This window comes from Eptatretus burgeri, chromosome 3 (assembly GCF_056783735.1).
Source record: "Eptatretus burgeri isolate ZD-2024b chromosome 3, Ebu_testis_v1, whole genome shotgun sequence".
Classification (NCBI taxonomy): Eukaryota; Metazoa; Chordata; class Myxini; order Myxiniformes; family Myxinidae; genus Eptatretus; species Eptatretus burgeri.
In genome coordinates, this window is record NC_140963.1 from 114262940 (window position 1) to 114280834 (window position 17895).

Sequence of the window (17895 nt, forward strand, 5' to 3'; positions counted from 1 at the left end):
AATCACCTGTCCACAGGTGATGCTCTACCCCCTCACAGATTCCTCGCACATAGGCCTCCTTGTCCACCCTCAGTGCACGTACAGTTTTACGCCTCAGCTCCCTGAACAGCTCAGCTCTGCCATTCAGCCTGGCCCTGCGACTCTGGTCAATGGTATCCAGTGTCCCTTGAGAGACAAAATTCTTCTTTGCCCTGCGGTGAGCTCCAAGGCATCCACCGGCAACATCAAGGACGGTGGTCTTGAAGGTGCTCCACAACTCTTCAGGACCCCCAAAGCACCCAGACCCCCAAGTGTCCACTCAGCCTGTTCGCAAACTCCTCAGCTACTCTCTCATCCCTGAGCTTGGCAACATCCAGCCTAGGCTGGGATGGTACCATTCTCCAGGATTTAAGGTGCAGCTTTAGAGTTGCTACAACAAGCCTGTGGTCAGTATTGAGGAACTGAGCACTCCGGTAGACCCTGCAGTTCTGGATCATCCTCCAACGACCGTCAATGAGGACATGGTCAATCTCCTTTGCCACACCGCCAGCGTTGGAATACCAAGTCCAGCGATGAGCTTGCGGGCGCTGAAACCATGAACCAGCCACCCTAAGTCCATGACTTCTTGCAAAGTCAAGGAACTTAGTGCTATTCTGGTTCATAGTTCCTGACCCATGGGGACCAACACACACCTCATAACCATCCCTATCAGTTCCAGTCGATGCATTGAAATCCCCCAAGACTAGAAGTGTATCTCGTCTGGAGCACTGATCAACCACAGACTCGAGTGTGGCGTAGAATGTGTCCTTCACGGTAAGATCACTCGCCTCAGTCGGAGCATAAATAGAGACCAGGGAAATGACACCTAAGGAGTGACGAATCCTTAATCTCATAATACGCTCGTTGACCGGTGTTACCTCAATTATCATTGGGGTCAGCTTATTGGACACAGCTACAGCAACTCCTTGGGTATGGTAACCATCAGAGCGACCAGACCAATAGTAGGTGTAACCACCCACCATTATCTCGCCGCAATCCGGTCTCCGAACCTCAGAGAGAGCTGCAATCCCGATGTCCAAACGCTTGAGCTCAGATGATAACAGAGACAGGTGATCATCCTCTCTTAGGGATAGGACATTCCAGGCACCCACCCGAAGGGACCGCCTCAGGTTAACCCAAGGAGACCGCCGTCTGGTGGACGACACCTCAGCACCACTCCGACCCACTCTCCCGCAATCTGACCCAGGGATGTTACCCCGTGGTTTCCCTCCTATCAAAGATTGGGGGTCCCGAAGGCTTTGCCCCAATCCCATCATCCGGTGAGCTGCCCTGCGAAGGGAAGCTGCACAGGAGGTACTCCCACGGAGTGGGTTTTCAGATTTTTTTGCGTTTTTGCGTTTTGCGGAATGAAGCGTTTTACGGTGGCTGGAGTGCAAATCCTGCCACCAACCTCCTAATAAGAAGTAACCCAACTGCAGGAGGACGTCCGCAGACACAGTTGGGCACTAGATATGGATGGCCGTTGGCTCACAAGGAGCTCCTCCGCCCTTTGACAGGTTTTGTTTTTAATCCTGCTGGGTGTCCATATCCAAACACCCTCCTCACCAGAAAACCTGGTGGGGGAGACGGTTTAGTCGCCGACAACCCGACCATGGAACAGGTTAGTACAGGTTTACATGGTACCTGTAGCAGGTCACAGATCGAACCTGACCTGACCTTAGGTGACCTGTAGCAGGTCACCTAAGAAAAGGGGGAAGTCGGTTTTTGGGGAGGCAACTTATTTTGTGTGATATGATTCCCAGGACTTTGATGAATTTTTTTCACAATAATATCCAGTTTTCAAATGCTTCTGCCCAGCGGTGCAGGAGTGCATCAGCAGGCATGATAATTCAACCACTTGGGATAATTCCCCACTTTGACAAAAAATTAAAACGCAAGTCAGAGGTGAACATCCTGACTGAGTAAAACATTCCCAAGCACACCCAGAGTACAACCAGCACTTTTCAACTTATGTCATCCAGCGGTTTAGGAGTGCATAATATACAGAGCACGTATGTAAATTGGCCAATTAGTTTTCTATTCCATAAGGTTTTCATCCAGAGACACTATTATAATATGGTACTAATTAAGACACTGGGACTTGGAGTACACTCTCCCACTGGTAGCAGCACCACACGATATATCTATATATATATATATATATATATATATATATATATATATATATATATATATATATATATATATATATATATATATATATATATATATATATATATATAGTTTCAAATTTGGAATTCGATTGCACACAACATACAGGTTCCTTTAGGCAGCTATGTCGATAAGTGCTTGTTCCCTAGATAGCTCACCTTCCATTGTTTAAATGTTCAGAAATCGATTAGATGCGCTGCTTATCGATTTAATAGTTTGGGAACGAACAATGGAGACATCCCTCCCCCTCTTCTGTGAAGAGCAAGAAGAACCCTGCCGTCCCGCGACTCATGATATCAACAACTCCCTCCCACCCGTGGCTGAGCGGGGGATGGAGCATGAGGGCATGAATCATGAGTCATGAGTCACGCCGGGAGCGGGGGGAGGGCGGAAGAGGATAAGGAAGAGATCTTTTCTTTGTTCGTGTTTGGGCAGAGTTGGAGAAGGGAGTTGAGAGTAGCCGTTCAGCAGACCTTTGGGTCCTGTTTGGCTTGGGTTAGGGTTGAGGCCTTGGGAAGCTTTTTGCTTCGGCTGGCTCAGTGAGCTTCGGCTGAGGCCTGGCTCGGGAGGAGGCTTTTTGGAGGCTCTTTGCTTTGACGGTTCCGTGAGCTTCGGCTTCTGCTTGGCTCGAGAGAGCTTTTTGCTTCAAGCTGCCCTGTTTGGAAGGAAGTTAAGCCGGTCGCTCGGCTCGAACTGCGAGTGGTGGCTTCTTCTTGGTTCGTGGAGCTCTTTGTTCTCCATTTTGGTTCCCGGCTTGGTGCGACTCATCGACCTCTTCGTGGAGGTGGTTCCTTAGGGAAGCGACGCATCAATGCGAAAGTTCGGCGCCTCGTCTCACCAGCACGTGTTGAGAAGCGCGGGAGGTGGTTCCTCGGGGAAGTGGCGCATCGACGGGAAGGATCGGCGCCTCGTCTCACCAGCACGTGTTGAGAAGCGCGGGAGGATTCGCGGGAGCTTGGGAAGGATCGCGGCTCGGCGATTGGATCCAGCTCGCTCTTGCTGGAGCCCGGGTCCGAACAACTTGAAGACCACACGAGGTGGAGAGGTTCGAGATAGGCTCTGGGTTTCAGCTCACCTGGAGCTCGTTATTAAAGGCCTCTGCCACCATTTCTTGGGTGTGTGTGTGTGCGTACTTGTGTCCGTGGGCCCGTCTAATAAGTAGGAACTGCTGTTAAGTGCAAGTGACTGTACATAATAAGTAGACGGTTGTAGTTATTTTGTCGTGCTTTTGTTGCTTGTATAATTGCATATGTGTTTTGCCTTGATTCATTGCATACGTGTTTTATTATAATAAATGCCCTTGTGTGAATTTAAACTTGTTCGTTGCGTCCATTCCCTCATTGAACTGCCCAATCTGGCACTCGGAATATAGTTGGTTTTTAAAGAGCCGATAAATAGAATCGGGTCCGGCGAGGTCTGGCGATAATACCCGCTCGGTTATCCCAGAATGGAACGGACCGCTTCAATGGTTCGTGTCCAAGCAGGCCTTCGCCGAGGTACGGTCCCTCGTTAGGTTACCTGCGCGGGTACTTAGGTATATCGATATTCGGTGATTGACCCTATTTGGCCGGACTGGGCCGTGGTGGGATTAAAAACCCACCCGTGACTGGTTTCTGGCATTGTTCCAGAAAGTCACGACTGGATTGTCCGTTCGGTGGGCGAAGCGACCGCTATTGGTTAGACGCGGTCGTTCGCACGCCGATGGGTGGGAATTCTACAACAATATATATATATATATATATATATATATATATATATATATATATATATATATATATATATATATATATATATAAATAAACTTTGCATCCCCTCACCCCGCTTCTAACTCCCCCACCCATGAACCACTGTGACTGATATATTTTTTTAAATGCCTAAAATCTTCCCAGGCACAGCCCAAGTACAAACCACCAAATTTAAACTCATTCGGTCCAGCAGTTTGAGAGTGTATACAAGTCACACACACACACACACACACACACACACAAACACACACACACACACACACACACACACACACACACACACACACACACACACACACACACACACACACACACACACACACACACATACTTTGAGACTCGGGAGGGCTCAGTACGTCCGTTCCACCGTCTGAAACCCGCATATGGAGATAACAACCAATGAAGCAAATACACACGTGCAATGCAAGCCCAAAGCAATTACAAGAACTACTTTCAAATCCGTAAATATTGGAGTTTGTGCCATACAAGTCAATTGTTTGCAGCAATTGCATGCACCATGAGTTTCAAAAATTAAAATAAATCTTCAAATTAATCAACTGGAGACAACATCACAGCAGCAATCCAACAGTTGTGGGAGGTTAAGAAAAGGTTAACTCACCAACGACTTTGTCATTGCGAATCTGCATAAAACCACGAAAATGTTTGAGCTGTATTGCTATGAACCATTGGTAGAGGGGTTTAAACCTTGTACTGTATACTTACTCACTCAGTTTGAGCAGGACCAAATCCCCAAAAAGTTCACACACACTAAATTAAATGTCGTATGATTAGTAACATTAATCTGATATTTTTTGTTGTTCACGAGTCTAATCTAGAAGTTTGTTGTTATAAATTATGAATCTTCTGAAACGTAAGTACAGCATTGAGGCATCGTACAAGTGATAATGCCTGGGGAAGGCAATAATCATGATGCAAGAACATGGAGCAAGTCACCAAAATATCCACAGTACTTGGGATTTCTCAAGGCAGCATTTTCACCACCATCCATGAAAACATAGCATGTTCAAGTTCTCAACAATTAAGATGGGTCTCTTGAAACCTCAGCACTTCCATCAACATAAATGGCTCGCATCATTTTGTAAGCCTCTCTAACTGTTCGACACAAGTCCAGCTGACTTTGTGGCAAAACATGGCTTCACCACTGGGATACTGAAACAAAATGAAAATCCATGCAATAGAGGTACAAGGGGTAACTGCCACCAAATAAATTTCACACCCAAAACTGTGGAGAGTGCAGTTCAACTGGCAAGATCATAGATTTAATTTTCTGGGATGCCAGGGTAATCCAACCTGACTATATGCTTCACAAAACTACAATTGTAGGGGAATATTATACCAGACTCGTGCAACCATTTCAACCAGGTCATCAGGTACAAACACTGAAGAATTTACAATTTCTGAGACATAGAAAAAAATGGCGCATCATGAACTGTTGTATCTCTCTCCTCTGAATTTCTGATGGCTTCACGTAAGGACCTGAAGTTTGGAAGGAAATAATCCAGGAAATCAGAACTCTGCATATAATCACATAAATGGAAAAGCAGTGAACTGGTGTTCCGGAAGACAGTCAAAACACGTTTGAATATGCTCGATATTTTAAAACGGAACGAAGTAATCCAATCTGCACACATGGCTTTAAAGTCGTTATGTAATGTTTGCAGCATGTGTATCTTTCCTTCTCTTATGAGTATTTGTCTCGATACGAACTGCTTATACTCTTCCAGTGCCATACACTTGGAAAATTTCCCCCTGCCCCGGAATTTGTGTCTCAGTCTGGCAAAGCCTCGCAAATAAATCAGAACATTCAGCTCTGCTGGTTGAGTTAAATACTTCTTCGTTCAAAATGATTTATGCCCAGATTTATTTTCCTTTTACAGATTCGCCTTTACAACATAATACTTCCAGAGACCTTCCAAATAGCCGTATTTCATTCTACCTCTTTGCTTCAGCTTCTCTCTTCCCTGTATTTACTTTTTTAAGAGTTAAGCATCATTTTTGGCCTTGTAGAACTCAGAAAGAATAATAGGAGGAAGTGACGATATAACTGAGCAGGCCATCGTGTAAAGAGAGCTGATGAAGAGCAGTGTCACACTGATGAAGTAGCATTAAGGAAGCACTATAGTTATGATATTATAACAGCTATTTTAATTTTGTAGAAGTACAAATCAAATCACATTGTTAATTACACAATGAAGTTCCACATCATATAATTCGTCCATTATCACATCATCCGCATATTATTATCACATAGTTCCACACCATATAAGTTTATAAAGCACTGGTGGTATTATTCTCTCAAAGACAGTGCAAAGTAAGATGACAGCACCAAAACCATCATTGGGAATTGGAGATGATGGTAAAGAGGGCAGATGTGGCACCCGAAACCAATAAGATGGACACAATCATTCATGTTGACTCTCTGCCTTATCCAGAATGGGCCATTGCTTTGAATAATGGGACTGCCCCTTTTCAAAAGAATTTTTTGCCTTTGTGGTCTTTTTCAGACACTTTGCTCTGATTAGTGCACATTTTGACAAATGGCTGTGCCTCTCAAAAACAACTGCATCATGAGCAATTTCTTGCCAGTAATTCCACAACTCCAAAGAACAAATGTCAGTAAATCACTTGATGTTCAACTCAAGAGTCCTAAAAACCTGTTCAGCTGCTCTTGCACTTCCTCTCACTGCCCTTTTCACTCTATCATTTGCCATCGGTCATCATCTGTTGCTGTGTTTGAGCCTGTGGAGTAACTGCTGAAATCTATACAGTTAGGTTCTTCCCGACATCTTTGTTCGTTGTTCCTTTCACATTTCTTTCTACGGTTTCACATTTCTCCTTATTCATTCTAATTCTTGAATTTTCTTTTCTTTTATCATTTTTATACTCTTTATCTCTCTCTTTCTTTATGTATCTGTCAAGGAGAAGTTAATTCTTGCAAAAAGTTTTCTGTTAGGCTAACTTCTTTGTGCCTGGATGGGTTTCAGGATAGTGGAGTAGCGGTTGAAACCCAAATCCTGTCCAGGTCCTTCCTGATGATTTCATCTTTGCTCTTTGCTTATTCGGGGTCCTTCTGATGACTACAATGCAGCATTTGGTCTTCTATTTGAGTGCATCTGCTTGGAAGTGAGCCAACACACTGCATTACATCAGAAGGTGCAAAAACAGATCAACTTAACTACAGACTAATTTGTTGACTTCCAATCATCAGCAAGACCATGGAATCCATCATTACAGTTGACATAAAATCATTTCTTTTCTCCAACAACCAAATCTCAGATCATCAATTCGGACTCAGACAAGGTCACTCTACCTTGGAAATGCTGCTTCTTCTTGAGCTTTCGATACAGTCTGGCATCCCACCTTGCTCTCCAAACTGTCTGCATATGGAATCCAAGGAAACTCCACTCTTGGATTGCTGACTTCCTCCACTCTTGTAGACAACATGTGGCTCTCAAAAAATCCTTTCTTCTCGTCTTCCTGTCAAGGCTGCAGTACCCCAATGCAGTGTTTGAGGCCCCATCCTATTCGAAATCTTCATCAATGATCTCTCTGACTCTCTAAAAAAATCCTCTTTATCTCTTTGCTGATGACACCACTCTCTGCCATGACATCACTCATCCTTCCGAGAGACAGGCAGACAGCAGCCTCTTCCGTCTCTTCAGACCTTGAAAAATCACCAACTGTTCAACTACTTGGAATATGTCTTTTAAGCCTGAAAAATCCAACACACTCACTCTCGCTCTCCAAAGGACCATACCACAACCCTCCCGTCTACTTTCTCAACAACCCTCTCAAAGAAGTTCAGTTACTCAAATGCTTGGGTCTCACTTTCAGCCATGATCTCGCTTTGGCAGGTCATTTTAAAGTTGGCCTCCGAAGCCAGACACTGGGCATCCTCCATTGTACAAAATCCTACCTTGGCACACCTGAACGACTATCCACCTTAGGTCTTCATCCATAGCTTCATGGAATACCGCTCTTCCCTCTCGGCTGGCACACTAACACCTTATTCAGCTTGATAACATGGAAACCAAGGCCTTCAAGATCATTGGAATCTCTTGCGATTAAGCTGTCTATTGGCCTATCACTTTGTCATTGCAGACAGGTTGGTGGGCTCTGTTTTCTTTCACCTCCTTTCTGTTCATGCACTCTGTGCTCTCTCCATGCTTTGTCCCCACCTAGGTACTTGCAGGACGCATGTTGATCCAGCAGCAACCCACTCTTAGTGAAGCTAGCAAAACCCAAAAACACTGCTCACCTCCACTGACTTGGTCAGCTTTTTTCCACCCTGTGGAAACAACTTCCACATTCTCTTCAATCTCATTCTTCCCTCCAGGTTTTCAAGACAGCTGCTCATCACCATCTCAGACCATCCCCCTTCCAAACCATAATTTTTTTATATTCCCATTAAACCACCTCCACCCTTCCAAAATTTTGCTTCTGTATCCACCTTGTACACCCCTTGCATTTTCCCCTATCCCTCATAAATACCCACATCCCTTGTTTGTCCGTCTTAGTCTATTTTCTCCCTCCACCCTACTGTTGGCATTTCCTCCTTCTCTTCCTGTTCCTTTTGTTATGTTGCATCCTGACCCATTCTGTGTCTGAGGTCATCCAAGAGCCTCGACTATGTGTACAAAAAAAAAAAAGGTCACCTTTTCAAGAACAATCATAATACCTCATGATACCTTTATCAGATACAATTACTGTGAAAGATTTAGAATTATTAACTGAGTGTCTAAGTATTTATTGATACTGAAGCTTAATTCAAGACAAACCATAACTAAGCGTTCATAGAACACGATACCCCACGCAATGCTAAAGTACACGTAGGAGGGCCTTGCCATTCGTGTGGGTTACATTCTTGAAAATCCCCATGAACTGCAAATCCGCAAACTTAGGGGGTAATGGGGAAAATAGGGTGAAGGGCTTCAACTTTAAAATTTGTCCAAACTGTACTCTTAATTTACATGTTTGTGCATTGTTTTTGCAATATTTATTTTCATGAATCAAATAATTATTAAGAACATGAAATAAAGCATTATTATTATTTTGTTTGGAGCCTGTGGCTGGTTGCAAGTTGCATTTTTGCTGGGAGCGTGGGTGTGGCATTGATGCAGTTCCCTCTGTTTCCAGTAAGCTGGTACTAATTTTGCCAACCTAGGAAGGATGACAGGATGTGCCAGCCCACCTGGTGTCATGCAATGGAACGACAGGGGCTCAAACTCAATACCCTAAGATCTTAAGCCAGCCACCTTAACTGTTAAGCCAACACCACGCTTAGAAATACACACACACACACACACACACACACACACACACACACACACACACACACACACACACACACACACACACACAATGGTGGTGGGAGGGAGGTGGCTTGATTTGCTGCTCACGTCGCCTCTGTATCGCCTGGGACAGAGGAGACTGGGAGCCGCATCGGGTACATCATTGTTGAGGGTAGTGAGGACCAAGTCGAAAACGGAAGTTTACATGGACGAGATGTGCACGAGGCACCTGGTATCACACCATCCGACATGCGTTTATGATGCGTCCTGGCCCTGCAGCTTGGTGGGACTTGTTGACCTGTGCTGCCGGGTGAGAAGGCCCGCAATTTTGCGAACTCCCTCTTGCAAAATTCCGGCTGTTGAGGATGAGAGAGACCAAGTTTTGTGGTATCGAGCACCATGCTGAACACAATGGTGTGATAACCAAGCCATGAACAGCACCTTCGATGGGGCAAGGAGCTCCACACGTTGTGCCCGGAGATGAGCCAATCGATATGCATATAAGACATGGTCTGGCACCCTCGCCTTGCCTTGCGACTTGGTGGGGTTTGCTGATTATGTCCCATCAAGGAGGGGTGAGACCGGGACAAGGTGGGACAGAGAGGGAAGAGACCAAGACTGGGTGTACACCCGAGGCCACATGGGAGGTCGATCTACATCGCATCGATCTACATCGGGAGATATACATTGTAACGGTACATCGTTGGGGAGGTCACGTGGATTTACATTGGGAAGTCGATATACATCTACATCGTCGGGGAGGTCATGCAGATCTACATTTTCGCCACTTCAGGGATGGAAGGTGGGGGGGAGAGGTGCAGCACGGATAAGGAGGCAGCTTGGTCCATGAGTCACAGTTCCTTGCTATGGTGAAGATGGATGCTTCGGGACCAGGGGAGGCTCCATTGAGCCTCAGAAACTCATGAGTGGAGATGATGAGCAGTGGCAGTGGCGTATACACACAGACATGAATCTTGATTTTTACATGCTATACATATTGTTATATACACACATGATCTGTGACATATTGCACATGTTATATACACACGTTATGCATGACATATTATACATATTGTTACAATTGTTGGGGGGGGGGGGGGTTAGATATCACCATAGAGCAGAAAGGAATGTATAGAGTAGCATGGTCCGTGTAAGAGTAATTATCCATCTCAATGTATAAGGAGGGAAATGTTAGCTAAACGATTGTCCTGTATGAATGTGCAGCACACAGGGGGCGGTGCGTAGTAATAGTCAGGGATTATGGTTCAGGAAATTCCGCGTATAACCTCTGTCAACCTCAACCGGGGGGCGCTGGGAGACTCTGCATGGAAGTGAGTGGCGGAGTGATAGATAGATGCCTCCCAAGGGGGTGGAGCATTGCCCGGGGAGAAGAGGGAGGAGCGAATCGGGCAGTTGGAAGTCGGGGACGAAAGAGTTGTTCTTAAGAGAACAGGGAACACGACAGGGAAAAAGACTGTTGAAGAGAATCGAGTCTGAGCATTAAGGAGGTCGTCCTGCCTGCCTATTTTCATCACCCTGTAACCGTTTCATCTGCCTGTTGCTTCGTCTCCTCATCATCGCCCAGAGCCCGTTCGTCGATCTGCCTGTGTGCCTTCATTTCCTCCTCGTCGCTTTTCATTGCCTGCTCGGCCCTGCTGCCACCAGAGCTGAGTCCACCAGTTTTTTTGGTCCCTTTCCCCCATCTGTGACTGGGTCTAGAATGAGGTGCCTTAGTTTCTTTAGATTCATTTATATTCTCATTGTATATAATTATTTATTAATTGTATCCCCTTCCTCCCAACACGCCATCATCACCTCATGATAACATCATCCCTCGTTCTTTTTATTGTTTGTGGTTCGGGAAATAAACCCGTTGGTTTCAAAAACTGGAAGGTTTCCGTGTCTCTCCTCACGGTCTCACAATGATCGGAAGCACCCAGCCAAAGCTACACTGGAGTGGCTAAAGGCCCGGTCACACCTTGACGTTTTAGCCAACGTATGCCGATTTTTTAATTTTTTTTCTAAAACGCTGGCACACGTTGAATACGTTATGGGTAAGTTTTGATAACATTGAGAGCACGCTGAAAAACACTGCCATACGTCGTTGTACGCTGGCTTTAAACGTTGTACTTTTCGGTTGTCCTCAAATTTTTTCATGCTTGAAATTTCACGACGTATGCCGGCGTATGACTCACACATTCTGCTACGCTGGCCACAAGTTGTATGCACGGTCTGCGATTGTTGACAGACGTCAACACATGCTACTTGTAAGTTAATCATAAGTTGAGACACGCCAAGGTAATGTTTAGTGTACCCGAAACTTATTTCTAACCTATGATTAACGTGTTGTTGGCACGTTACGCAATCGTTGCCACACATCGACAGACGTTACTTTTAAGTTACTAATAGGCTGAAAGACGTCGGTATAATGGATCGTCCTTGCGTCAGCGTCCACGGCCACGGCCAGGACACTTATTTGCAGCATTCTTCAAACTTTTCTTCGGCATGACGAGGATGTTCACACTTCGATGTCTAGCTTGGCTATGATTCCAATTGTCCATCGGCAGCGTCTATTTAAAATAGTCGAGTTTGAGCGTTTTAACACGTTCAGAAGAAACGCTTCAAATTTCAAAACCCCAGCGTCAAAAAACAAAGGCGAGTGACAGCAATTTAAATCGTTCATTGTAAACAATGAAAATAGTTGAGTGGTACCGTTTAAAAGTCGTTGAGTGTAAAAAAAATCCAATTGTTGAGCGCAAGCGTCTACTTTCAATAGTGGGGTTTGAGCGATTTAGCACGTTCAATAGAAACAATTAAAATTTCCGAGCGCCAGCGTCAAAAAACAAAGGCGAGTGACAGCAATTTAAATCGTTCATTGTAAACAATGAAAATAGCTGAGTGGTACCGTTTAAAAGTCGTTGAGTGTAAAAAAAATCCAATTGTTGAGCGAAAGCGTCTACTTTCAATAGTGGAGATGCAGCCATTTAAATCGTTGAGTGGCAGCCGATGAACCTACCCGTGGACACGCGGACGCAAGGAGGATCCATCATAACTCACACCCTCCCCCTCACACTCACCTACTACTGCCAACATGAACAAACTACTACTAATACTAATACTGATACTGATACTGATACTGTTACTGCTGACATGGACATCGACTCAAAAAGGACTCGAAAACACTGTTGGGTTCCCCTTTTATGAGCATAATTTTTATATACCAATTCCCAAAACCGCTGGGAACACGTCTTTATATGGCAGTTGTAACCTAGAAACACGTTCATTTTTTTTTTTTGTCGACCGGAAGACGTCATTGGAATACGTCTACATAGGTCGATATGTGTTGGGACTACGTAAAGAATTGGTTCAAAGCACGTCAAACATAAGTTAGAAATAAGTTTCGCGTAAAAAAGACATTACCGCGACGTGTTTCGACTTATGAGTAGCTTATAAGTAGCCTTTGTGGACGTGTGTAAGCGTCCGCATATCGTGTGTAAAACTTATCCCCATCGCATGCGGAACGTGTGTCATACGCCGAGTACGTCGTAAAATTTTGAACATGTTTAAAATTTCTTGACGTACTCTACTTACTACGACGTATGATAGCGTACTTTAGCATTGTACTCACGTATACCAAACTTACTCATACCGTATTTGACGTGCCCCCAACGTTTTAGACACATTTTTCTTAGGTCGGCATACGCTGGCAAGATCGCCAAGGTGTGACCGCGATGTTGACACTTCCATTTCTACGGCAGTTATGATTCGAATCGTTGTGCTTCAGCCTTTTAATAGGCTACGTCACGACATCGTCGGCGATGCGTGCAACGCGCTATGCCGAAGTTAGACTATCGTTGGGCATCGGTTGTGTAGGCCGACAACAGGTTCAGCATTCGTTGGTATAAGTTATCTATAACACAATGAAACGTTCTGTGTCCATTACTAATATGTTATGCATACGACCAACTCGTTATGAATACGTCCGAATCTTAAAAAAAAAAAACATTAAAAGTTCAACGTCAGCCAGCGTTTTACATACATTTTAATGCGTTGCCATCGCTGGCTAAAACGTCAAGGTGTGACCGGGCCTTAAGGAACAGAAAGATAAATGTCCTTGAGTGGCCCAGTCAGAGCCCTGACCAAAATCCAATTAAAGATCCATGGCATGACTTGAAGATTGCTGTCCATCAACGCTCCCGACACAACATGACTGAGCTTGAACAGTTTTATTCACGAAAATAATCAAATATTGCCCAATTTAGGTGTGCAAAGTTAGTAGGGACCTATCCCAATAGACTCACAGCTGTAGCTGCCATCAAGGTGCTTCTTCCAAGTATTAACTCAGTGGGGTGGACACTTATCCAACCAAGATATTCTAGTTTTGTATTTTCAATGAATTTTCTGAAATTTGTAGAATTTGTTTTCACCTGGAAGTTGTTGGTTACGATGTGTAAACAAAGGTAGAAAAAGTCTGATTTAATGCAATTTAATTCCAGGCTATAAAGCAACAAAATGTAAAAAAATTGAAAGGGGGTGTAGACTTTCTGTAGGCACTGTAAACTACATATATATATATATATATATATATATATATATATATATATATATATATATATATATATATATATATATATATATATATATATATATATATATATATATATATCTTCTTCTTCTTTCGGCTGCTCCCGTTAGGGGTCGCCACAGCGGATCATCCGTATGATCCGCATAGTGATTTGGCACATGTTTTACGCCGGATGCCCTTCCTGACGCAAATATATATATATATATATATATATATATATATATATATATATATATATATATATATATATATATATATATATATATATATATATATATATATAAGGCTCTTTCTAACCAATGACTGATTGACAGATTCACTGATTCATTGACTCACTGACTGATGTTAAAGAGATCGGTACCTTCCGGGTGTCGTAGAAAGCTGAAATATTGCAAAGTGCACATTTTGAAATGTGCAAAGTATATAATGCCCTTGTGTTTTGCATCTTTTGGGACATACCTGCATGGTAAGCAATAGAGCCTCGATTCCAACCAGGATGTCTGTGTTTGGGATAGTCCTGAAAGCAGACATTTGGAAGGGGAAAAAATTATCAAGATAGCACCAATAAACAAAATAAAGTACACAAATGCAAACGGTCACCAACACGTTGTTGCAATCTCATTTTGACATTGACCTTTTCAGAATTAATTGTCTGGGCACAGCTTGTTTAATATTTGTTTTGATTTTTATGACTGTAACTCAGCATCTGACAAATATGCTGAGAGCTTTGGGGCCTCACATTCTTCTGTCTGCATATTGAGACAAATGTTTGGCTTTAACATTCAGCAACAATCTTTTTATAACCAACAAATACTTTAACTCGGGCACACCAAATTAATAGTGCAGAAAGTAAGAAGCAATCAATGAAAGAAAATGTGAGTATAAGAGAAAAATAAAATCACGTTATGTGGTTGTGTCCTTTATAAAGATGAAATTGCAAAACATCTCGTAAATGAAAAATAAATATAAAAAAAACAATTTGTAATTTATCTGATGTTTTTTTGCATGACAAATTTAGCAAAGCATCTCATCCCTAATCTCAAGTTGTGAAGTCCTTGATAGGTTCTGGCAAGGAAAGGTGTGTGGTGCAATGGCAAACAACCTCCAATGGTTAGAGAGTCCCCTCTGAGTATGGAGGTTGGTGGTTGGACCCCCATTCAAGTCATAAACAAAGTCTTTAAAAATGGTACGTGCTGCTTCCTTGCTTGATGTTCAGCGTTTAAAATGAAAGAGCTCGGACAAAACAACCATAAGTTGGCAATACTACAGTGCTGGTTTTGATGGGCCTGATGGGCCTAGTGGCCTCCTCCTATGTTAAAGTTCCTTGGAAGGAAACATAATATTATTAATCTCTACAGGACAAGTAACTCACCCCTGTGTGATGATGTAATGCTACAATAATAAGGACCATTGTCTAAGTGAGGGTAATGTTTCCAGCTGATGGTGCAAAATGTGGAAAATTGACTGCATAACAACTTAGATAAATGAGTCATCATAAATCGCAGTTGAGAAGAATCTTCATATCAGGAACCTTCAAGACTGATAAATCCAGTGTTATCATGTTTTTTTCACCAGAAATATAAAAGCTAAGTTTGTGCTTCATTTAGTTGTGTGATTCAGGAAGCTGGCTTTGACCAGCAATTGGTGGTGGTGGTTGGTAGCGAAGGCTCATAATCCCGACAGAGCATCAGAGTGCTCATAATAAGTTGTGAACTTAACCTTTGATAACAACCAATCCTGAACAAGTTGCTGCTCCATTTAAAGACGTTGTAATTTCTGATCTGACCAACCAAGGGATTTGAGAAGCAATTCCACACCAGTGAGGACAAGGCAACAAAGGCATTACTCACTCTACTTCAAAGCTGCTCGACAGCGATTAACTTAAATTACGAGTTCATTATTTTTGTCAAGATAACTAAAATGCACTCGCATCGGCAGACCATGAGAAGTTCAAATCTGATAGGAAAATTGTATTTAGTGTTTCAAGCTTACATACTGATCGAGACATTCTTGTACAGCAATAACTGCAATGATGTTTTTTGAGGCATTATGCAGAATTCACACTTGATATAATTTCACTGTCCTGTCTGTATGTGCAAACAATGATACCAGGAATATCAAGTGATCAAATCATTACTGACAAATGCATCTCATTTCAGTGCAAATGAATCTCCATCTCCCTGCTCCCACCTCCCACCAATATATCTAATTTCCGTTATTAACGAGATGGGCCAGCATGCTTGCAAGATAAAATCATTCACACTTATGGTCTGCTTTGGTTAAGTGTTTAGTGGCAGAAGCATCAGCATTTAGAAATCCAGGAAGTTTTGTCTTTATGACACAAGCTGGCAGGGAAAGCGTTCCACAAGGCACAAGGGGAAAGCATATGATATGCTTGTGCTTCAGTGGGAATTCAGAAATAGATTTCAGAATAATTTGGCCTGTTAGCATTGCATGGGTGAGGACTTAGCAAGGAAGAGCTAAATACTGGCTCAAGGAGATGTAATAATTCCCAGATTTCCAATCCAATTCACTCCAAGCACCTCTTGGATGAAATTGGATTGTAGTCCAATTATGTTTGCGTGCTGCAGGGCATTGCAAGCCCGCAATTACAATGATTCCAAAAAAAAAAAAATCAACGATTGCTCACTGGTAAAATTACAATCCCATTTTCTCAGTGGTATAATGCACTTAATTATCAGGACAGAAATTAAAGTTCTTGCAGAATGATGGACCACATGTTGCACACACAGATACGTCACACGGTGAGAGACGGCCAAGATTCATGACAGGTGTCTACCATGGCAGCTGTCAGGCTGCAGATACACAGCTGGATAAGAGATTGTGCAATTACTGTCTGAACAAGCACAAGTGCTTTCCACATGTCACGACTATCCCAGGAGAAACAGTGATAGCCAGCTGCCCAATGCACATATTTTCAACCCCTGTGGCTGCTGAGCTAACCACAAGTACATCACAGGGAAGGATTTGAGCTAACCATTAAACCACATAGTTCCACAAAACCTGGTGTGTTCTGCTTCAAAGTGCCATTTGAGTGAACTTCAAGAAGGCCCAAAAATTGTTTGAGCTGAGCTTCCTCTGCTGTTTCAAGATGTGCAGCTTGGAATTTGGTAAAGCTCTTCTTTTCTTCAAAAAGAAATGGAAAACGCTCTGCACTGCATCACATTTGAATGAAGAAATGATAGACATATTGTTGTACTTAATGTGTGTATATTCCACATTTGATTTGGATGTCTGCATGATGGTGCAACTCTGACATCTAGAATAATAATAATTGCCAGAAAGCAGAAAAGTGGTAACAGATTTTTGCTTTCAGTTTACCTGTTTAAGATCTCAGGGAGTAAGTTTCCATCCCTGGTCACCACAAAGCTGAAAGTACAGGATTAGAGATCGACATACTTGGATTTATTTGGTTGCACGAGTGATTTTCGTCTGCATTGCTGTGGACACTTGCCAACTTAAGGAAGCTAAACAGAGTCCAATTTGATAAGGTCTGGGTTGCTCATTTGCTCAAGCGTGAGCAGTGCTTTTGATTGTATGAAGCAAAAAAAAAAAAATGCAAATAGTTCATTCATTTCTTTGTAATGCAAAATAACACCAAAAAGTAAAATCTTTCACAGCCCTTTCAAAGTCAAAATAACAGCTGCATCTACCTGTGCTTCTTATACCTGCTGAATACACTCTTTTTATGCTCAAGCAAGCAATTCAAAATCCAGCTTCATATTTGTTTGCCAATTAAGAAATAAAAATTTGCTCTTTCCAAGCAGGAAACATGTTCTTACAATCATTTTGTATTCATCGAAAGGCACCAAACTTTATAATCCGCACTCTGTCATCTTCTGGTCATTATGTCATGAAGGATTCAGTTATTACAGCTCTGGCCCTGGTATCAATTGATGTTACAGAATGACCGAATGATAATTGCGACCTCCAAAGTCAGACATCAATTGCACATTATCAGCTGTGCCTTATTTATATTTCTTTAAAGCCTCTTACCTCCTCAAAGTCAAACAAGCTGAACAATTTTGTACTATGGAGTACA

General features: G+C 42.9%; 1 protein-coding gene across 3 annotated transcripts in view; it reads right to left on the reverse strand.

The window, feature by feature from the left end:
• LOC147030776 (SPRY domain-containing protein 3-like) overlaps window positions 1-14445 on the reverse strand; it is a 61152-nt gene extending 46707 nt beyond the window's left edge. For 2 of the 3 annotated variants that reach the window (XM_085875192.1, XM_085875191.1), the window contains exon 1: window positions 14292-14445. The gene's annotated coding sequence lies outside the window, so the exon portion shown is untranslated. The remainder of the gene's footprint in view (window positions 1-14291) is intronic. The other variant, XM_085875190.1, reaches the window with a different exon arrangement.
• Between the last annotated feature and the right edge of the window lie 3450 nt (window positions 14446-17895).